This window comes from Pseudophryne corroboree, chromosome 11, assembly GCF_028390025.1.
Source record: "Pseudophryne corroboree isolate aPseCor3 chromosome 11, aPseCor3.hap2, whole genome shotgun sequence".
NCBI classification, from domain to species: Eukaryota; Metazoa; Chordata; class Amphibia; order Anura; family Myobatrachidae; genus Pseudophryne; species Pseudophryne corroboree.
Window position 1 is genome coordinate 103,779,774 of NC_086454.1, and position 24,232 is coordinate 103,804,005.

General features: G+C 42.5%; 2 long non-coding RNA genes across 3 annotated transcripts in view; one reads left to right on the plus strand and one right to left on the minus strand.

Moving 5' to 3' along the window:
- Window positions 1–5,481: 5,481 nt before the first annotated feature.
- The window catches only part of LOC134968999 (uncharacterized), an 86,950-nt gene continuing 68,199 nt past the window's right edge, over window positions 5,482–24,232 (minus strand). Inside the window, exons 2-4 of the long non-coding RNA XR_010189365.1 lie at window positions 6,078–6,145; window positions 5,867–5,988; window positions 5,482–5,697 (exon numbers count right to left, since the gene is read on the minus strand). This is a non-coding gene — a long non-coding RNA (uncharacterized LOC134968999). The remainder of the gene's footprint in view (window positions 5,698–5,866; window positions 5,989–6,077; window positions 6,146–24,232) is intronic.
- Window positions 19,002–24,232, plus strand: part of LOC134968998 (uncharacterized) — a 131,102-nt gene continuing 125,871 nt past the window's right edge. Inside the window, exons 1-4 of one of the 2 annotated variants that reach the window (XR_010189363.1) lie at window positions 19,002–19,056; window positions 19,542–19,609; window positions 19,699–19,820; window positions 19,990–20,205. This is a non-coding gene — a long non-coding RNA (uncharacterized LOC134968998). Of the gene's footprint in view, window positions 19,057–19,541; window positions 19,610–19,698; window positions 19,821–19,989; window positions 20,206–24,232 lie in introns of those variants that run through there. The other variant, XR_010189364.1, reaches the window with a different exon arrangement.

A 24,232-nucleotide genomic window follows, 5' to 3' on the forward strand; every position in this document is an offset into this window, starting at 1 on the left:
AGGGTAAATATTCAGTGGCACATGCAGGGGGGGGGGGGGGTTTCCGAGCACCCAGAACCCCCCCCCCCCCCCTCTACCCCGAAATTTCTTTCTTTTTTTTATGTCTTTTTTTGCTGCATTTTTCGAGCCGAGTATTATTAATGGCTTTCTAGTGTCCTCTGCAGCCTGCTGTCTTCCTGTTGGCACTTGTAAGTGCGTAATAAAAGTTTACTTTATTTTAATTACACATACATATAAACACACACACACACATATGATATACAGGCGGAGTATCCCTTATCCAAAATGCTTGGGACCAGAGGAATTTTGGATATCGGATTTTTCTGTATTTTGGAATAATTGCATACCATAATGAGATATTATGGTGATGGAACCTAAATCTAAGCACAGAATGCATTTATGTTACATATACACCTTATACACCCAGCCTGAAGGTAATTTTAGCCAATATTTTTATAACTTTCTGCATTAAACAAAGTGTGTGTACATTCACACAATTCATTTATGTTTCATATACACACCTTATGCACACAGCCTGAAGGTCATTTAATACAATATTTTTTAATAACTTTGAGTATTAAACAAAGTTTGTGTACATTGAGCCATCAAAAAACAAAGTTTTCACTATCTCAGTCTCACTCAAAAAAGTCTGTAATTCGGAATATTTGGATATAGGATACTCAACCAGTATATACATGTGTGTGTATATATATATATATATATATATATATATATATATATATATATATATATATATATATATATATATACAGGTTGAGTATCCCATATCCAAATATTCCGAAATACGGAATATTCCGAAATACAGACTTTTTTGAGTGAGAATGAGATAGTGAAACCTTTGTTTTTTGATGGCTCAATATACACAAACTTTGTTTAATACACAAAGTTATTAAAAATATTGTATTAAATGACCTTCAGGCTTTGTGTATAAGGTGTATATGAAACATAAAAGAATTGTGTGAATGTACACACACTTTGTTTAATGCACAAAGTTATACAAAATATTGGCTAAAATTACCTTCAGGCTGTGTGTATAAGGTGTATATGTAACATAAATGCATCCTGTGCTTAGCTTTAGGTCCCATCACCATATCATCTCATTGTGGTATGCAATTATTCCAAAATACGGAAATATCCGATATCCAAAATACCTCTGGTCCCAAGCATTTTGGATAAGGGAGACTCAACCTGTATATATATATAACCAACACTTGACTCCGGCACTCCAGACGTCCCTACGGACCTACTTGCTGCGGTGCCTTCCTCCGGGGGGTCACCCCAATGCACAAAGGAGAATAACGAGGCGGCACTTAGAGTCTTGCAGAAAAATCAAACGTGTATTTAGTGTGTCAACGTTTCGGGGACCACCTCCCCTTCGTCAGGATAACAATAACAGTGTACATTTCAAACTTATATAGTGATGAACTTACCCCCCTTGCATGATTCCCCACACTCTCGTCCTCCCCTGGCCACGCCACTCGGGTTTCCGTTCGGCGTCACCACGCGCTTCAGCGGCACCGGAAGTGACGTCGCGGCTCCCTCCTGTGTGGCCATGGAGACGCTGAAAACAAAACAAAAGATATAGAAACACGTGTATGTTTGGAAGACTGCTGCATCAACTGCTTTGCAGTTAGACATGTGCATAATAGTGCTAACAAAAACCGACAACCTTGTTGTCAATGCATGGAAAAGATATTAAAAAAGTTTTTTTTCAAAAAACAAAAAATTTTCTTTTCTTAAAAAATGTGCGTTGCATAGATATACATGATGCTGCCACTATTCATCCACATACGTTTTTCAGTGTAACATATTAGATCAAATAAGCCTAATCATCAGTATATAAAGTGCGTGCAAGTGCTATGTTAAATGACTAATGCGGCTGTGTCTCATCTAGGTCAATATAGGTGAGCTGTCCATGGAACTTATGAACCTGCTATACTTTCAATCACATGAACTGACTCCATTTTTGCTCCCCTTTCACATCTGCTCTACTGCCAAGTCAACAAAAAGGTGTTGGAGCAGACCATGTATGTCACAAAGAGTTCTCCCTGATTATAGAAAATTAATGAGACCTAGGCTATCATTAAGCCCGCCCGGTTTGAGGGTATTGAGCCTATGTATCCACATAGCCTCAAGTTGAAGAAGTTTTTTGCCCCTGTTGCCCCCCCGAGGGGACTCAGGGACGTGATCTATGATACGGTGTTTAAAAGTGGCCATGCTGTGTCTATGTTCTACAAAGTGTTTGGCTACTGGCTGTTCGCCACTACCAGTTGCCAGCGCATTCCTAATAGCAAGTCGATGTTGGGCCATCCTCACCTTAAATTGGCATTCGGTCTTTCCAATGTAATAACGTCCACATGGACATATGATGGCATACACCACGAATTTGGAAGTGCAGGTGAGGGGCCATCTGATGTTAAATTTTTTCCCGGAGAAGGGATGCGCAATGCCATCACCAGGTGACATATGGGTGCATGTCGTGCACCCAGTGCACTTAAAGCAGCCATTTCTTCGGGTCAAAAAATGCCTGGGAGGGGGTGTCTTCAACCTGGCCATATCGGTCTTCACTACCATGTCTCTGATATTACGGCCTCTGGTATAATTGGGCATAACCCTCATATCACGAAATGTTTTTAAATCAGGGTCTGTGGACACTATTGGCCAAAGATGGCGCAGCTTTTTAGCGTTTTGTTCGCTATTCACATTAACTTCTTGGACCCACGGGATGATAAGGACGCACAGAGACCCCCGGGGAGACCTATCATCTCGGCCCGGGGTTCTCTGTGTGAGCCTTTAGCAATATACCTTGATGCATATTTACAGCCCTGCATACAAGGCACGTTCTCTCACCTGAAAGATTCAAGTATGTTATTACAGAGGTTGTTACAGATAAATCAGGTACCAGATGATGTCATTCTAGCCTCTATAGATGTCACAAGCCTGTACACGTGCATTCCGCACGAGCAGGGTTTACAGGCTGTGAGACAGTTGATCGTGGGTAACAGGGCATACACAGGTCCAGATGTAGATTTTTTTCATTGCACTACTACGGTTCACCTTATCACACAACTTTTTCATGTTTGATGGTGTCTTCTACAGACAGCGAACGGGGTGTGCCATGGGGTCGGCCGTGGCACCCTTGTTCGCCAATGCATATATGTGGGAGGTGGAGCGGGTGCTATTCTTCTCTGATCCTCGAACAGCCCAGAGATTGTTTGTCTATTATAGGTATATAGATGACCTATTACTGTTTTGGAGAGGAGACGCGCAAGATCTGGTTGATCTTGTGACGGCGCACAATTCCACAGACAGCCCCGTGAAACTAACCATGAATTTCAGTAGTACTGAGATCTGTTTTTTAGATATTCAATGAAACCTCAGAGCAGGGATGGTAGAGACGAGTCTTTACAAAAAACCATCAGATCGCAATACAATCCTGAGGTTTGACAGTTTCCACCCTAGATCCACGGTACAGGGTCTGCCATTTTCTCAATTCCTGCGGGTATGCAGGGTGAACAGCGACACCATAGCGAGAGACGCACAGCTGGAAGAAATGGAAAAGAGGTTTGTCAAAAGAGGCTATCCTCGAGACCTCCTCCGCACGGCTAGACTAAAGGCGGCAGCCAAAAATAGGGAGGAGTTACTAAAGGCCACCCAGACACGGGACATGTCTAGAATCATCCCGTGGGTCCAAGAATTTAATGTGAATAGCGAACAAAACGCTAAAAAGCTGCGCCATCTTTGGCCAATAGTGTCCACAGACCCTGATTTAAAAACATTTCGTGATATGAGGGTTATGCCCAGTTATACCAGAGGCCGTAATATCAGAGACATGGTAGTGAAGACCGATATGGCCAGGTTGAAGACACCCCCTCCCAGGCATTTTTTGACCCGAAGAAATGGCTGCTTTAAGTGCACTGGGTGCACGACATGCACCCATATGTCACCTGGTGATGGCATTGCGCATCCCTTCTCCGGGAAAAAATTTAACATCAGATGGCCCCTCACCTGCACTTCCAAATTCGTGGTGTATGCCATCATATGTCCATGTGGACGTTATTACATTGGAAAGACCGAATGCCAATTTAAGGTGAGGATGGCCCAACATCGACTTGCTATTAGGAATGCGCTGGCAACTGGTAGTGGCGAACAGCCAGTAGCCAAACACTTTGTAGAACATAGACACAGCATGGCCACGTTTAAACACCGTATCATAGATCACGTCCCTGAGTCCCCTCGGGGGGGCAACAGGGGCAAAAAACTTCTTCAACTTGAGTCTATGTGGATACATAGGCTCAATACCCTCAAACCGGGCGGGCTTAATGATAGCCTAGGTCTCATTAATTTTCTATAATCAGGGAGAACTCTTTGTGACATACATGGTCTGCTCCAACACCTTTTTGTTGACTTGGCAGTAGAGCAGATGTAAAAGGGGAGCAAAAATGGAGTCAGTTCATGTGATTGAAAGTATAGCAGGTTCATAAGTTCCATGGACAGCTCACCTATATTGACCTAGATGAGACACAGCCGCATTAGTCATTTAACATAGCACTTGCACGCACTTTATATACTGATGATTAGGCTTATTTGATCTAATATGTTACACTGAAAAACGTATGTGGATGAATAGTGGCAGCATCATGTGTATCTATGCAACGCACATTTTTTAAGAAAAGAAATTTTTTTGTTTTTAAAAAAAAAACTTTTTTAATATCTTTTCCATGCATCGACAACAAGGTTGTCGGTTTTTGTTAGCACTACTATGCACATGTCTATCTGCAAAGCAGTTGATGCAGCAGTCTTCCAAACATACACGTGTTTCTATATCTTTTGTTTTGTTTTCAGCGTCTCCATGGCCACACAGGAGGGAGCCGCGACGTCACTTCCGGTGCCGCTGAAGCGCGTGGTGACGCCGAACGGAAACCCGAGTGGCGTGGCCAGGGGAGGACGAGAGTGTGGGGAATCATGCAAGGGGGGTAAGTTCATCACTATATAAGTTTGAAATGTACACTGTTATTGTTATCCTGACGAAGGGGAGGTGGTCCCCGAAACGTTGACACACTAAATACACGTTTGATTTTTCTGCAAGACTCTGAGTGCCGCCTCGTTATTCTCCTTTATATATATATATATATATATATATACACACACACGTGTACTGTATATATATATATATATATATGCATGTTTAATATGCTATGTGTATATGTATATATATATATATATATATAAAAACAAATACTCTCCCTTTGCGCTAATTTGTAAAACCTGTCACCCTGAATAAATACGTATGTAAACTATTTGGTATAGGCAGCCTGATTCAACTAAGTCCCCTGTTAGAAGGGACTGGAAATAAGGAATATACAACAATAGAAGAATTGGCGCCAGGGGGTCGCATCAACTCCCACTATTCCAACCCCTAATTGGTTAATACTTTTTTTTTTAATTAATAACAACATGTTCCATCATAAAACATTTATTAAAAACATATTCAAATTAATACACAGGAGATATATTATTCCACACTTTAAGATGTATGACTCTTAGCGCTAAATACAAATGTTGAAGGATCACAACAATCTCCTCCTTCTCCTTATAGTTGGTTCGGAGATAGCTTCACAACACAGACAACCCAACGCGTTTCGTCTTATACAAAATACTTCATCAGGGGTATCTCTAAAATTGTAAAAAATCTTATCAGAAATAAAAATAATTGTTCCTTAATAAAAATGCATAATACATTCAATCAAAATATATGAGGAACATATCATTATAATAGAACAAGGATATATCAGAGCAGACAGAATGAAAAGGAAGAAAATTACAATTGAATCTTGGGTCCTACCTCAAGCAGCTGAGAAGTACAGTAGTTTATACAAACAGTATAATGCGACAAAACTTGTTCATACATGCATGATGGAAACTTCAATATAACACCGAGGCTTTCTGATGAACAATCAGTGTGGCCTAATTGGAAAAATATTGACCTCATCATATATACTGAGTGTTCATATTATATATGTAATAAAAATATATCATAATGTCCCCTCACATACCTTGTGGTGAGATAACTTGTACAAAAATTCGGAAACCAAGGTACTGAAGGGTCACTTAGAAAGGAAACCTAATAAATTCATATTTAGGGCAAATTAGTGAATGGTCATTATCAGATATTTAATTAGTCAATGATATCAGTTTTGACTTAGGATAATTGATGCATTTTATAATGAAACCGTATTTAAAGAACAACCTCCCTTTTTAGGTATAACATTTATTGGAGGTTTTTAAGACAAAAAACTCTATTGCTGATCACTACTACCATTCTGGCCCATAGCAATTAAATACTCTAATGAGTCCAGCTGTTTTATTGATTGACATAACGAAAGTGCTGATCTTTAAACCCAGACTCTAAAAAGTGCTGGAATGAATTATCAAAGAATAAACTTTTAATTACATACTGTCACAAAATCAAAAGAGATGTGAAAGTGAATATATCCAACCATTGAAAGCACTAAAGTGCAATATTGCAAATATACATGAATAAAATATACATAGTGACATTTACATATTTAAACAGAGCTTTGTTCTAGAGATGAGCGCCGGAAATTTTTCGGGTTTTGTGTTTTGGTTTTGGGTTCGGTTCCGCGGCCGTGTTTTGGGTTCGACCGCGTTTTGGCAAAACCTCACCGAATTTTTTTTGTCGGATTCGGGTGTGTTTTGGATTCGGGTGTTTTTTTCAAAAAACCCTAAAAAACAGCTTAAATCATAGAATTTGGGGGTAATTTTGATCCCAAAGTATTATTAACCTCAAAAAACATAATTTACACTCATTTTCAGCCTATTCTGAACACATCACACCTCACAATATTATTTTTAGTCCTAAAATTTGCACCGAGGTCGCTGTGTGAGTAAGATAAGCGACCCTAGTGGCCGACACAAACACCGGGCCCATCTAGGAGTGGCACTGCAGTGTCACGCAGGATGTCCCTTCCAAAAAACCCTCCCCAAACAGCACATGACGCAAAGAAAAAAAGAGGCGCAATGAGGTAGCTGTGTGAGTAAGATTAGCGACCCTAGTGGCCGACACAAACACCGGGCCCATCTAGGAGTGGCACTGCAGTGTCACGCAGGATGTCCCTTCCAAAAAACCCTCCCCAAACAGCACATGACGCAAAGAAAAAAAGAGGCGCAATGAGGTAGCTGACTGTGTGAGAAAGATAAGCGACCCTAGTGGCCGACACAAACACCGGGCCCATCTAGGAGTGGCACTGCAGTGTCACGCAGGATGTCCCTTCCAAAAAACCCTCCCCAAACAGCACATGACGCAAAGAAAAAAAGAGGCGCAATGAGGTAGCTGTGTGAGTAAGATTAGCGACCCTAGTGGCCGACACAAACACCGGGCCCATCTAGGAGTGGCACTGCAGTGTCACGCAGGATGTCCCTTCCAAAAAACCCTCCCCAAACAGCACATGACGCAAAGAAAAAAAGAGGCGCAATGAGGTAGCTGACTGTGTGAGAAAGATAAGCGACCCTAGTGGCCGACACAAACACCGGGCCCATCTAGGAGTGGCACTGCAGTGTCACGCAGGATGTCCCTTCCAAAAAACCCTCCCCAAACAGCACATGACGCAAAGAAAAAAAGAGGCGCAATGAGGTAGCTGTGTGAGAAAGATAAGCGACCCTAGTGGCCGACACAAACACCGGGCCCATCTAGGAGTGGCACTGCAGTGTCACGCAGGATGTCCCTTCCAAAAAACCCTCCCCAAACAGCACATGACGCAAAGAAAAATAAAAGAAAAAAGAGGTGCAAGATGGAATTGTCCTTGGGCCCTTCCCACCCACCCTTATGTTGTATAAACAAAACAGGACATGCACACTTTAACCAACCCATCATTTCAGTGACAGGGTCTGCCACACGACTGTGACTGAAATGACGGGTTGGTTTGGACCCCCACCAAAAAAGAAGCAATTAATCTCTCCTTGCACAAACTGGCTCTACAGAGGCAAGATGTCCACCTCATCATCATCCTCCGATATATCACCGTGTACATCCCCCTCCTCACAGATTATCAATTCGTCCCCACTGGAATCCACCATGTCAGCTCCCTGTGTACTTTGTGGAGGCAATTGCTGCTGGTCAATGTCTCCGCGGAGGAATTGATTATAATTCATTTTAATGAACATCATCTTCTCCACATTTTCTGGATGTAACCTCGTACGCCGATTGCTGACAAGGTGAGCGGCGGCACTAAACACTCTTTCGGAGTACACACTTGTGGGAGGGCAACTTAGGTAGAATAAAGCCAGTTTGTGCAAGGGCCTCCAAATTGCCTCTTTTTCCTGCCAGTATAAGTACGGACTGTGTGACGTGCCTACTTGGATGCGGTCACTCATATAATCCTCCACCATTCTATCAATGGTGATAGAATCATATGCAGTGACAGTAGACGACATGTCCGTAATGGTTGTCAGGTCCTTCAGTCCGGACCAGATGTCAGCATCAGCAGTCGCTCCAGACTGCCCTGCATCACCGCCAGCGGGTGGGCTCGGAATTCTGAGCCTTTTCCTCGCAGCCCCAGTTGCGGGAGAATGTGAAGGAGGAGATGTTGACAGGTCGCGTTCCGCTTGACTTGACAATTTTCTCACCAGCAGGTCTTTGAAACCCAGCAGACTTGTGTGCGCCGGAAAGAGAGATCCAAGGTAGGTTTTAAATCTAGGATCGAGCACGGTGGCCAAAATGTAGTGCTCTGATTTCAACAGATTGACCACCCGTGAATCCTTGTTAAGCGAATTAAGGGCTCCATCCACAAGTCCCACATGCCTAGCGGAATCGCTCTGTCTTAGCTCCTCCTTCAATGTCTCCAGCTTCTTCTGCAAAAGCCTGATGAGGGGAATGACCTGACTCAGGCTGGCAGTGTCTGAACTGACTTCACGTGTGGCAAGTTCAAAAGGTTGCAGAACCTTGCACAACGTTGAAATCATTCTCCACTGCGCTTGAGACAGGTGCATTCCACCTCCTATATCGTGGTCAGTTGTATAGGCTTGAATGGCCTTTTGCTGCTCCTCCAACCTCTGAAGCATATAGAGGGTTGAATTCCACCTCGTTACCACCTCCTGCTTCAGATGATGGCAGGGCAGGTTCAGGCGTTTTTGGTGGTGCTCCAGTCTTCTGTACGTGCTGCCTGTACGCCGAAAGTGTCCCGCAATTTTTCTGGCCACCGACAGCATCTCTTGCACGCCCCTGTCGTTTTTTAAAAAATTCTGCACCACCAAATTCAAGGTATGTGCAAAACATGGGACGTGCTGGAATTTGCCCAGATGTAATGCACGCACAATATTGCTGGCGTTGTCCGATGCCACAAATCCACAGGAGAGTCCAATTGGGGTAAGCCATTCCGCGATGATCTTCCTCAGTTGCCGTAAGAGGTTTTCAGCTGTGTGCGTATTCTGGAAACCGGTGATACAAAGCGTAGCCTGCCTAGGAACGAGTTGGCGTTTGCGAGATGCTGCTACTGGTGCCGCCGCTGCTGTTCTTGCGGCGGGAGTCCATACATCTACCCAGTGGGCTGTCACAGTCATATAGTCCTGACCCTGCCCTGCTCCACTTGTCCACATGTCCGTGGTTAAGTGGACATTGGGTACAGCTGCATTTTTTAGGACACTGGTGACTCTTTTTCTGAGGTCTGTGTACATTTTCGGTATCGCAACCCTAGAGAAATGGAACCTAGATGGTATTTGGTACCGGGGACACAGTACCTCCAACAAGTCTTTAGTTGGCTCTGCAGTAATGATGGATACCGGAACCACGTTTCTCACCACCCAGGATGTCAAGGCCTCAGTTATCCGCTTTGCAGTAGGATGACTGCTGTGATATTTAATCTTCCTCGCAAATGACTGTTGGACAGTCAATTGCTTGGTGGAAGTAGTAAAAGTGGTCTTACGACTTCCTCTCTGGGATGACCATCGACTCCCAGCAGCAACAACAGCAGCGCCAGCAGCAGTAGGCGTTACACGCAAGGATGCATCGGAGGAATCCCAGGCAGGAGAGGAATCGTCAGAATTGCCAGTGACATGGCCTGCAGGACTATTGGCATTCCTGGGGAAGGAGGAAATTGACACTGAGGGAGTTGGTGGGGTGGTTTGCGTGAGCTTGGTTACAAGAGGAAGGGATTTACTGGTCAGTGGAGTGCTTCCGCTGTCACCCAAAGTTTTTGAACTTGTCACTGACTTATGATGAATGCGCTGCAGGTGACGTATAAGGGAGGATGTTCCAAGGTGGTTAACGTCCTTACCCCTACTTATTACAGCTTGACAAAGGGAACACACGGCTTGACACCTGTTGTCCGCATTTCTGGTGAAATACCTCCACACCGAAGAGCTGATTTTTTTGGTATTTTCACCTGGCATGTCAACGGCCATATTCGTCCCACGGACAACAGGTGTCTCCCCGGGTGCCTGACTTAAACAAACCACCTCACCATCAGAATCCTCCTTGTCAATTTCCTCCCCAGCGCCAGCAACACCCATATCCTCCTCATCCTGGTGGACTTCAACACTGACATCTTCAATCTCACTATCAGGAACTGGACTGCGGGTGCTCCTTCCAGCACTTGCAGGGGGCGTGCAAATGGTGGAAGGCGCATGCTCTTCACATCCAGTGTTGGGAAGGTCAGGCATCGCAACCGACACAATTGGACTCTCCTTGTGGATTTGGGATTTCGAAGAACGCACAGTTCTTTGCTGTGCTTTTGCCAGCTTGAGTCGTTTCATTTTTCTAGCGAGAGGCTGAGTGCTTCCATCCTCATGTGAAGCTGAACCACTAGCCATGAACATAGGCCAGGGCCTCAGCCGTTCCTTGCCACTCCGTGTGGTAAATGGCATATTGGCAAGTTTACGCTTCTCCTCCGACAATTTTAGTTTAGGTTTTGGAGTCCTTTTTTTTCTGATATTTGGTGTTTTGGATTTGACATGCTCTGTACTATGACATTGGGCATCGGCCTTGGCAGACGACGTTGCTGGCATTTCATCGTCTCGGCCATGACTAGTGGCAGCAGCTTCAGCACGAGGTGGAAGTGGATCTTGATCTTTCCCTAATTTGGAACCTCAACTTTTTTGTTCTCCATATTTTATAGGCAGAACTAAAAGGCACCTCAGGTAAACAATGGAGATGGATGGATTGGATACTAGTATACAATTATGGACGGACTGCCACGGTTAGGTGGTATAAAAAAACCACGGTTAGGTGGTATATATTATAATAATAATACAATTATGGATGGACGGACTGCCTGCCGACTGCCGACACAGAGGTAGCCACAGCCGTGAACTACCGCACTGTACACTGGTTGATAAAGAGATAGTAGTATACTCGTAACAACTAGTATGACACTATGACGACGGTATAAAGAAAGAAAAAAAAATACCACAGTTAGGTGGTATATATTATAATAATAATACAATTATGGATGGACGGACTGCCTGCCGACTGCCGACACAGAGGTAGCCACAGCCGTGAACTACCGCACTGTACACTGGTTGATAAAGAGATAGTAGTATACTCGTAACAACTAGTATGACACTATGACGACGGTATAAAGAATGAAAAAAAAACCACGGTTAGGTGGTATATATTATAATAATAATACAATTATGGATGGACGGACTGCCTGCCGACTGCCGACACAGAGGTAGCCACAGCCGTGAACTACCGCACTGTACACTGGTTGATAAAGAGATAGTAGTATACTCGTAACAACTAGTATGACACTATGACGACGGTATAAAGAATGAAAAAAAAACCACGGTTAGGTGGTATATATTATAATAATAATACAATTATGGATGGACGGACTGCCTGCCGACTGCCGACACAGAGGTAGCCACAGCCGTGAACTACCGCACTGTACACTGGTTGATAAAGAGATAGTAGTATACGCGTAACAACTAGTATGACACTATGACGGTATAAAGAATGAAAAAAAAACCACGGTTAGGTGGTATATATTATAATAATAATACAATTATGGATGGACGGACTGCCTGCCGACTGCCGACACAGAGGTAGCCACAGCCGTGAACTACCGCACTGTACACTGGTTGATAAAGAGATAGTAGTATACTCGTAACAACTAGTATGACACTATGACGACGGTATAAAGAAAGAAAAAAAAATACCACGGTTAGGTGGTATATATTGTAATACAATTATGGATGGACGGACTGCCTGCCGAGTTCCGACTGCCGACACAGAGGTAGCCACAGCCGTGAACTACCGCACTGTACTGTGTCTGCTGCTAATATAGACTGGTTGATAAAGAGATAGTATACAATACATACAACAATATACTACTATACTGGTGGTCAGGCACTGGTCACCACTAGTCACACTGGCAGTGGCACTCCTGCAGCAAAAGTGTGCACTGTTTAATTTTAAATTAATATAATATTATGTACTCCTGGGGGCTCCTGCTATAACAACCTGCAGTGCTCCCCAGTCTCCCCCACAATTATTATAAGCTTTGCCTTTTATACATTGATGTGCAGCACACTGGGCTGAGCTGAGTGCACACAGACTGAGTCACACTGTGTGACTGGCTGCTGCTGTGTATCGTTTTTTTTCAGGCAGAGAACGGATATAGCAGAGAACGGATATATTATATTAAAATAAATAAAAGTTAACTAACAACAACTGCACTGGTCACTGTGGTAAACTCTGTCTGACTCTGCACAATCTCTCTCTCTCTTCTAATCTAATTTCTAATGGAGAGGACGCCAGCCACGTCCTCTCCCTATCAATCTCAATGCACGTGTGAAAATGGCGGCGACGCGCGGCTCCTTATATAGAATCCGAGTCTCGCGAGAATCCGACAGCGTCATGATGACGTTCGGGCGCGCTCGGGTTAACCGAGCAAGGCGGGAGGATCCGAGTCTGCTCGGACCCGTGAAAAAAACATGAAGTTCGTGCGGGTTCGGTTTCAGAGAAACCGAACCCGCTCATCTCTACTTTGTTCAGAATGATGCCATATTCCCTCACCTTCTATATATCTGCAGTGGACGCTCAGTACCTGTGCAATGAAGCACCAGACTAAATGTTACCCCTTATAAAGGGAAAGGTGATGATGTCATCACATATCCTATTTTGATTGGTGCACAAATAAAGGCTAATTATAGCCTGATTATTAATGGTATAAACTAACCAACCTATGAATTTTATCCTCTTTTTATTAGGATTGATTCACTATAATAATCCTCACCCTTATATCCACCCAATATAAGTAAAAGTTTAATTGTTATATGACCCACAATGCACTGCAGTGTGAGTCTCATTGAAAGCTGCTTTTGTGAATGAATTACAGTATTAGTAGCCAATCACTGTGTAATAGGGGCGGGTACTTTAGCCTCTGATATTAGAATATCTGTGTATATCTATAAATAAACATATTGTGAGCACTTAAGAGACACTGCTGTGGGGAAAGTGCTTCCCTTCAGCCCCCTCCACCACCTCTGATCGTTAAAACGAACGGTCCAGGATGCTGCACGCGTCTGCTATAGCGGGACCTTATGCATTCCAGCGCCATCTTTGTTTTGCGTTCCACCAGCCCCGTCCGGCGCTTCCCGTCATCTGACCTGATCACAGGTTATAGGCGGCCAATAAGGAATATCTCTACCGATTACAGAAGCTAGAATACCGAACGACCGTTCAATAGATAGCCACTTGTACATACTTTAACCCCCGCTTGAATCAATCATTAGTGTCTCATCTGACAATAAATTCCATACCTATGGGGCATACTTATTTCTATTCCATACATTAGAGGAGAAATGAGAGGTCAGAACCCATCATATCCCATATAGTGTACCTATATGAACTATACAGATAGCCTCAGGCCCTATTTAAAAACAGGACTAGGACCCTCGTATAGTTCACAACTCCTATGAGCCCATTTTGTGGGAAATGCATATCCCACATACGTTTCCCGTATAACCTAAAATTTCATTTGAATTGATTTATACTTCGACGGGACCACTAGTATACCCATCTTCTAAATAGTATTTGATTTAAATGGGTCGTGAATTCTTCCACTACCAGTGTAAAACCTTATAAACAGTCATGTTCAATATATTATTAAATTGTGCTACATATGATCAATTGATGCCCATACACATTCTTATAAGTGAAATCTCGTAGCTACTACACTAACGTGATATCATCTTTACCTCATAAATTAGTGATATATTATTACAACCCACACCCTTTACAACGCTATATATGAATTGATACTTTACTGTATATGAATCAACTCGTAAAAACTAATGGTTGATTCAGATTAATTTAAAACTTTAAATATAGAACCTAAGGTTCTGTTATACTATACTATCACCTAATGTGCTATACGTGTTACTTGAATCCATATTAACTCTATACTATCCTCCCTACAGCTTGAAGTGATGTACAGTATATGGACACCACTATGAACAAAGCTCCATCTTTACAATAGTATAGTCATATAAACATAAATACACATACTGACAATTTATTAAATTACATCCTACTCTTATGGCCTAAAATACCTTCTTAGTTTGAACCGGGGGAAGGTATAAGCTAATAACTGAACCTGTCACTGAGCAAGCATAGTCAATACATCAAAGGAGGGTTTGTCTCGCTTAAAGGAAGACTGCCATGTCTATGCTCTCGTTCAATCCATTCGGAATGAGGGTATTGAGGGTATAGATCCAGAAAGATTCCTTCTTAGTTAACTGTTTATCTCTATCACCTCCTCTCTTATCTTCCTGTATATGTTCAATCACTGTAAATGTCAAGCCCTGAACATCTGAATCATGTTTTTCCTGAAAGTGGCGGGGGAGGCTATGATTCTGAACTTTATTTCTAATATTCCGCAGGTGTTCCTGTATCCTTATTTTAAGGCTTCTCTTGGTTTTGCCTATATATGATAACTTGCAACTACATTCGATCGTGTATACCACATAGTTAGTATTGCAGGTAACCACTGACATTAAGCTGTGTTTTTTATTACCCTCATCCTTCCAATGGAAGCCCTTCTTATCTACAAAACGGCAGCAGTTACATTTATTACAAGGAAAAAGGCCCCTTCGCTTCATGAGGGGGTGTCCATTGGTATTCTCTACATTTTGTTGGATGGTTTGAAGTTGACTGGGTGCCAATAAGTTCTTAAGATTTTTGGATTTTCTAAAGACGATGTTTGGTCTGTTGGGTAGATGTGGTCCCAATACAGGGTCCTTGAGGAGAAGGTGCCAATGTCGGTACATAATGTGCTTGATCTTAACATTTTCTTGATTGTGTTGCGTGATGAAGGGTCTCTCCGACTGACATTTTGCTATTTGTAAATGTCAGTCGGAGAGACCCTTCATCACGCAACACAATCAAGAAAATGTTAAGATCAAGCACATTATGTACCGACATTGGCACCTTCTCCTCAAGGACCCTGTATTGGGACCACATCTACCCAACAGACCAAACATCGTCTTTAGAAAATCCAAAAATCTTAAGAACTTATTGGCACCCAGTCAACTTCAAACCATCCAACAAAATGTAGAGAATACCAACGGACACCCCCTCATAAAGCGAAGGGGCCTTTTTCCTTGTAATAAATGTAACTGCTGCCGTTTTGTAGATAAGAAGGGCTTCCATTGGAAGGATGAGGGTAATAAAACACACAGCTTAATGTCAGTGGTTACCTGCAATACTAACTATGTGGTATACAAGATCGAATGTAGTTGCAAGTTATCATATATAGGCAAAACCAAGAGAAGCCTTAAAATAAGGATACAGGAACACCTGCGGAATATTAGAAATAAAGTTCAGAATCATAGCCTCCCCCGCCACTTTCAGGAAAAACATGATTCAGATGTTCAGGGCTTGACATTTACAGTGATTGAACATATACAGGAAGATAAGAGAGGAGGTGATAGAGATAAACAGTTAACTAAGAAGGAATCTTTCTGGATCTATACCCTCAATACCCTCATTCCGAATGGATTGAACGAGAGCATAGACATGGCAGTCTTCCTTTAATGGAGACAAACCCTCCTTTGATGTATTGACTATGCTTGCTCAGTGACAGGTTCAGTTATTAGCTTATACCTTCCCCCGGTTCAAACTAAGAAGGTATTTTAGGCCATAAGAGTAGGATGTAATTTAATAAATTGTCAGTATGTATATTTATGTTTATATGACTATACTATTGTAAAGATGGAGCTTTGTTCATAGGGGTGTACAGTGGCGTAAGTTTGCCCCAGTCGCCCGGAGGCATGATAAATGTTGTTGCCCCCCCCTACATACATACACACCCACACACACACACCCTCTTCCTATGTAGCTATCCGGCACTCATGGTGAACAGTAGCAGCGTGCTCAGGTGCCTTTCCCAATAGTAATATAGATACACAAGCAAAGTGGACGGCACTCCAAGTCAGTCATCACAATAAAATAGACACCAGCATACCTTTATAGCACACCTACAGTACTCCCTCACCCACCAGCGTGTCACAATGTAGATGCCTTGGCGCAGTGGTGTGCCGATATATATATCTATATATAAAAAATGCACAAATGCCTTTTTCACTTAAAAACACACAAACGCCTATTTCACATAAAAACACACACACACAAATGTCTCTTTCACTTAAACACAAATACCTATTTTACTTAAAAACACACAAGCGCCTTTTTCACTTAAACACACACACAAATGCCTCTTTCACTTAAACACACACACATGCCTCTCACTTACACTCACGCCTCTTACTTACACACACCTCCTTCGCTTAAACACACACACACATGCCTCCTTTGCTTAAACACACATGCCTCCTTCGCTTAAACACACATGCCTCCTTCGCTTAAACACACACACTCCTCACTTACACACACGCCTCCTTTACTTAAACTCACACAACACGCCTCCTTCACTTAAACACACACATGCCTCTTTCACTTAAACATACACACGCCTCTCACTTTTACACACACACACAAATGCCTCTTTTACTTAAACACATATGCCTCACACACACACACACACACACACACACACACACACACACACACACACACACGTCTCCCTTACATGCACACATACCTCTTTCACTTAAAAACACACACACACAAACAAAAACACATGCCTCCTTCACTCACACACCACACACACCTCACTTAAACATGCACACATAAAACACAGTGCTTCCAACATTTATTAAAGACCCCCCAGCACCCCTCCCCCTTCCAAATACACCCCCCCCCCCACACAGTGCAGCTTGAGGCAAGTGCTGCCAGTGCCTACCTGCTGCTAACAGCCCAACGGAGGAACAGGGAGCTTCACTCGGCCAACTCAACTGGAAGGGCCTGGCAGGAGCTGCACTCTGGAGCTCCCCCTAACTGCAGCCACAGACAGCTCTCTGTATATATGAGGAGGCAGCTTCTGTGTCACTGACTCGAAAGCTCCTCGCAGCAAATGATCGCCAGGGTCAGTCAGCTGGAGACAATGGAGGAGATGTGCCCCCTTGAGGGCAGGAGCCCGGCGGCAGCCGACTCCACTGCCTCCCAGAGTTTTGCCCCTGGGGGTGTCCGTATACTGTACATCACTTCAAGCTGTAGGGAGGATAGTATAGAGTTAATATGGATTCAAGTAACACGTATAGCACATTAGGTAATAGTATAGTATAACAGAACCTTAGGTTCTATATTTAAAGTTTTAAATTAATCTGAATCAACCATTAGTTTTTACGAGTTGATTCATATACAGTAAAGTATCAATTCAGATATAGCGTTGTAAAGGGTGTGGGTTGTAATAATAGATCACTAATTTATGAGGTAAAGATGATATCACGTTAGTGTAGTAGCTACGAGATTTCACTTATAAGAATGTGTATGGGCATCAATTGATCATATGTAGCACAATTTAATAATATATTGAACATGACTGTTTATAAGGTTTTACACTGGTAGTGGAAGAATTCACGACCCATTTAAATCAAATACTATTTAGAAGATGGGTATACTAGTGGTCCCGTTGAAGTATAAATCAATTCAAATGAAATTTTACGTTATACGGGAAACGTATGTGGGATATGCATTTCCCACAAAACGGGCTCATAGGAGTTGTGAACTATACGAGGGTCCTAGTCCTGTTTTTAAATAGGGCCTGAGGCTATCTGTATAGTTCATATAGGTACACTATATGGGATATGATGGGTTCTGACCTCTCATTTCTCCTCTAATGTATGGAATAGAAATAAGTATGCCCCATAGGTATGGAATTTATTGTCAGATGAGACACTAATGATTGATTCAAGCGGGGGTTAAAGTATGTACAAGTGGCTATCTAGTGAACGGTCGTTCGGTATTCTAGCTTCTGTAATCGGTAGAGAGTCTCCTTATTGGCCACCTATAACCTGTGATCAGGTCAGATGACGGGAAGCGCCGGACGGGGCTGGTGGAACGCAAAACAAAGATGGCGCTGGAACGCATTAGGTCCTGCTATAGCGGACGCGTGCAGCGTCCTGGACCGTTCGTTTTAACGATCAGAGGTGGTGGAGGGGGCTGAAGGGAAGCACTTTCCCCACAGCAGTGTCTCTTAAGTGCTCACAATATGTTTATTTATAGATATACACAGATATTCTAATATCAGAGGCTAAAGTACCCGCCCCTATTACACAGTGATTGGCTACTAATACTGTAATTCATTCACAAAAGCAGCTTTCAATGAGACTCACACTGCAATGCATTGTGGGTCATATAACAATTAAACTTTTACTTATATTGGGTGGATATAAGGGTGAGGATTATTATAGTGAATCAATCCTAATAAAAAGAGGATAAAATTCATAGGTTGGTTAGTTTATACCATTAATAATCAGGCTATAATTAGCCTTTATTTGTGCACCAATCAAAATAGGATATGTGATGACATCATCACCTTTCCCTTTATAAGGGGTAACATTTAGTCTGGTGCTTCATTGCACAGGTACTGAGCGTCCACTGCAGATATATAGAAGGTGAGGGAATATGGCATCATTCTGAACAAAGCTCTGTTTAAATATGTAAATGTCACTATGTATATTTTATTCATGTATATTTGCAATATTGCACTTTAGTGCTTTCAATGGTTGGATATATTCACTTTCACATCTCTTTTGATTTTGTGACAGTATGTAATTAAAAGTTTATTCTTTGATAATTCATTCCAGCACTTTTTAGAGTCTGGGTTTAAAGATCAGCACTTTCGTTATGTCAATCAATGAAACAGCTGGACTCATTAGAGTATTTAATTTCTATGGGCCAGAATGGTAGTAGTGATCAGCAAGAGTTTTTTTGTCTTAAAAACCTCCAATAAATGTTATACCTAAAAAGGGAGGTTGTTCTTTAAATACGGTTTCATTATAAAATGCATCAATTATCCTAAGTCAAAACTGATATCATTGACTAATTAAATATCTGATAATGACCATTCACTAATTTGCCCTAAATATGAATTTATTAGGTTTCCTTTCTAAGTGACCCTTCAGTACCTTGGTTTCCGAATTTTTGTACAAGTTATCTCACCACAAGGTATGTGAGGGGACATTATGATATATTTTTATTACATATATAATATGAACACTCAGTATATATGATGAGGTCAATATTTTTCCAATTAGGCCACACTGATTGTTCATCAGAAAGCCTCGGTGTTATATTGAAGTTTCCATCATGCATGTATGAACAAGTTTTGTCGCATTATACTGTTTGTATAAACTACTGTACTTCTCAGCTGCTTGAGGTAGGACCCAAGATTCAATTGTAATTTTCTTCCTTTTCATTCTGTCTGCTCTGATATATCCTTGTTCTATTATAATGATATGTTCCTCATATATTTTGATTGAATGTATTATGCATTTTTATTAAGGAACAATTATTTTTAGTTCTTATAAGATTTTTTACTATTGTAGAGATACCCCTGATGAAGTCTTTTGTATAAGACGAAATGCGTTGGGTTGTCTGTGTTGTGAAGCTATCTCCGAACCAACTATAAGGAGAAGGAGGAGATTGTTGTGATCCTTCAACATTTGTATTCAGCGCTAAGAGTCATACATCTTAAAGTGTGGAATAATATATCTCCTGTGTATTAATTTGAATATGTTTTTAATAAATGTTTTATGATGGAACATGTTATTTAAAAAAAAAGTATTAACCAATCAGGGGTTGGAATACTGGGAGTTGATGCGACCCCCTGGAGCCAATTCTTCTATTTTTTTTTATATATATATATATATATATATATATATGTGTAGATATATATATATATATATATATACCATATGTATGTATGTATGTATGTATGTGTATATATATATATATATATATATATATGTATGTATATATTAGAGATGAGCGGGTTCGGTTCCTCGGAATCCGAACCCGCCCGAACTTCAGGTTTTTTTACACGTGGCTGAGCGACTCGGATCTTCCCGCCTTGCTCGGTTAACCCGAGCGCGCCCGAACGTCATCATCCCGCTGTCGGATTCTCGCGAGGCTCGGATTCTATCGCGAGACTCGGATTCTATATAAGGAGCCGCGCGTCGCCGCCATTTTCACACGAGCATTGAGATTGATAGGGAGAGGACGTGGCTGGCGTCCTCTCCGTTTATAGAGAAGAGAGTGAGACTAGAGTAGAGAGAGACACAGTATTTACTTTAGTAATTTTGGGGAGCATTAGGAGGAGTACTACTACTTGCTGAAGTGATAGTGTGACTGTATATCTGACTTGTGGGGGAGACAGTGGGGAGCAGTTAGAGTCTGAGAGCAGGACTCAGGAGTACATATAACGTACAGTGCACACTTTTGCTGCCAGAGTGCCACACTGCCATTGTGACCACACTGACCACCAGTATATATTGTGATTGTCTGCTTTGGAGTACTACTTGCAAGTTGCTGATAGTGTGACCAGTGACCTGACCACCAGTTTAATTAACCACCACCAGTTTAATATATATATATATATAATTGTATATAATATATATATAATTGTATACCACCTACCCTTGTTTTTTTTTTCTTTCTTCTTGATACATACTACTATAGTAGCTTACTGTAGCAGTCTGCGGTGCTGCTGAGCTGACAGTGTCCAGCAGGTCCGTCATCAGTCATTACATAATAAATATATATACCTGTCCGGCTGCAGTACTAGTGATATTATATATATATATATATATTAATTTCATCTCATTATCATCCAGTCTATATTAGCAGCAGACACAGTACGGTAGTCCACGGCTGTAGCTACCTCTGTGTCGGCAGTCGCTCGTCCATCCATAATTGTATACCACCTACCCGTGGTTTTTTTTTCTTCTTTCTTCTTGATACATACTACTATAGTAGCTTACTGTAGCAGTCTGCGGTGCTGCTGAGCTGACAGTGTCCAGCAGGTCCGTCATCAGTCATTACATAATAAATATATATACCTGTCCGGCTGCAGTACTAGTGATATTATATATATATATATATATATATTAATTTCATCTCATTATCATCCAGTCTATATTAGCAGCAGACACAGTACGGTAGTCCACGGCTGTAGCTACCTCTGTGTCGGCAGTCGCTCGTCCATCCATAATTGTATACCACCTACCCGTGGTTTTTTTTTTCTTTCTTCTTGATACATACTACTATAGTAGCTTACTGTAGCAGTCTGCGGTGCTGCTGAGCTGACAGTGTCCAGCAGGTACGTCATCAGTCATTACATAATAAATATATATACCTGTCCGGCTGCAGTACTAGTGATATTATATATATATATATATTAATTTCATCTCATTATCATCCAGTCTATATTAGCAGCAGACACAGTACGGTAGTCCACGGCTGTAGCTACCTCTGTGTCGGCAGTCGCTCGTCCATCCATAATTGTATACCACCTACCCGTGGTTTTTTTTTTCTTTCTTCTTGATACATACTACTATAGTAGCTTACTGTAGCAGTCTGCGGTGCTGCTGAGCTGACAGTGTCCAGCAGGTCCGTCATCAGTCATTACATAATAAATATATATACCTGTCCGGCTGCAGTACTAGTGATATTAAATATATATATATATATTAATTTCATCTCATTATCATCCAGTCTATATTAGCAGCAGAAACAGTACGGTAGTCCACGGCTGTAGCTACCTCTGTGTCGGCAGTCGCTCGTCCATCCATAAGTATACTAGTATCCATCCATCTCCATTGTTTACCTGAGGTGCCTTTTAGTTGTGCCTATTAAAATATGGAGAACAAAAATGTTGAGGTTCCAAAATTAGGGAAAGATCAAGATCCACTTCCACCTCGTGCTGAAGCTGCTGCCACTAGTCATGGCCGGGACGATGAAATGCCAGCAACGTCGTCTGCCAAGGCCGATGCCCAATGTCATAGTACAGAGCATGTCAAATCCAAAACACCAAATATCAGTAAAAAAAGGACTCCAAAATCTAAAATAAAATTGTCGGAGGAGAAGCGTAAACTTGCCAATATGCCATTTACCACACGGAGTGGCAAGGAACGGCTGAGGCCCTGGCCTATGTTCATGGCTAGTGGTTCAGCTTCACATGAGGATGGAAGCACTCAGCCTCTCGCTAGAAAAATGAAAAGACTCAAGCTGGCAAAAGCACCGCAAAGAACTGTGCGTTCTTCGAAATCCCAAATCCACAAGGAGAGTCCAATTGTGTCGGTTGCGATGCCTGACCTTCCCAACACTGGACGTGAAGAGCATGCGCCTTCCACCATTTGCACGCCCCCTGCAAGTGCTGGAAGGAGCACCCGCAGTCCAGTTCCTGATAGTCAGATTGAAGATGTCAGTGTTGAAGTACACCAGGATGAGGAGGATATGGGTGTTGCTGGCGCTGGGGAGGAAATTGACAAGGAGGATTCTGATGGTGAGGTGGTTTGTTTAAGTCAGGCACCCGGGGAGACACCTGTTGTCCGTGGGAGGAATATGGCCGTTGACATGCCTGGTGAAAATACCAAAAAAATCAGCTCTTCGGTGTGGAAGTATTTCAACAGAAATGCGGACATTTGTCAAGCCGTGTGTTGCCTTTGTCAAGCTGTAATAAGTAGGGGTAAGGACGTTAACCACCTCGGAACATCCTCCCTTATACGTCACCTGCAGCGCATTCATAATAAGTCAGTGACAAGTTCAAAAACTTTGGGCGACAGCGGAAGCAGTCCACTGACCAGTAAATCCCTTCCTCTTGTAACCAAGCTCACGCAAACCACCCCACCAGTGTCAATTTCCTCCTTCCCCAGGAATGCCAATAGTCCTGCAGGCCATGTCACTGGCAATTCTGACGATTCCTCTCCTGCCTGGGATTCCTCCGATGCATCCTTGCGTGTAACGCCTACTGCTGCTGGCGCTGCTGTTGTTGCTGCTGGGAGTCGATGGTCATCCCAGAGGGGAAATCGTAAGACCACTTTTACTACTTCCACCAAGCAATTGACTCCAACAGTCCTTTGCGAGGAAGATGAAATATCACAGCAGTCATCCTGCTGCAAAGCGGATAACTGAGGCCTTGACAACTATGTTGGTGTTAGACGTGCGTCCGGTATCCGCCGTTAGTTCACAGGGAACTAGACAATTTCTTGAGATAGTGTGCCCCCGTTACCAAATACCATCTAGGTTCCACTTCTCTAGGCAGGCGATACCGAGAATGTACACGGACGTCAGAAAAAGACTCACCAGTGTCCTAAAAAATGCAGTTGTACCCAATGTCCACTTAACCACGGACATGTGGACAAGTGGAGCAGGGCAGAGTCAGGACTATATGACTGTGACAGCCCACTGGGTAGATGTATGGACTCCAGCCGCAAGAACAGCAGCGGCGGCACCAGTAGCAGCATCTCGCAAACGCCAACTCTTTCCTAGGCAGGCTACGCTTTGTATCACCGGTTTCCAGAATACGCACAAAGCTGAAAACCTCTTACGGCAACTGAGGAAGATCATCGCGGAATGGCTTACCCCAATTGGACTCTCCTGTGGATTTGTGGCATCGGACAACGCCAGCAATATTGTGTGTGCATTAAATATGGGCAAATTCCAGCACGTCCCATGTTTTGCACATACCTTGAATTTGGTGGTGCAGAATTTTTTTAAAAACGACAGGGGCGTGCAAGAGATGCTGTCGGTGGCCAGAAGAATTGCGGGACACTTTCGGCGTACATGCAC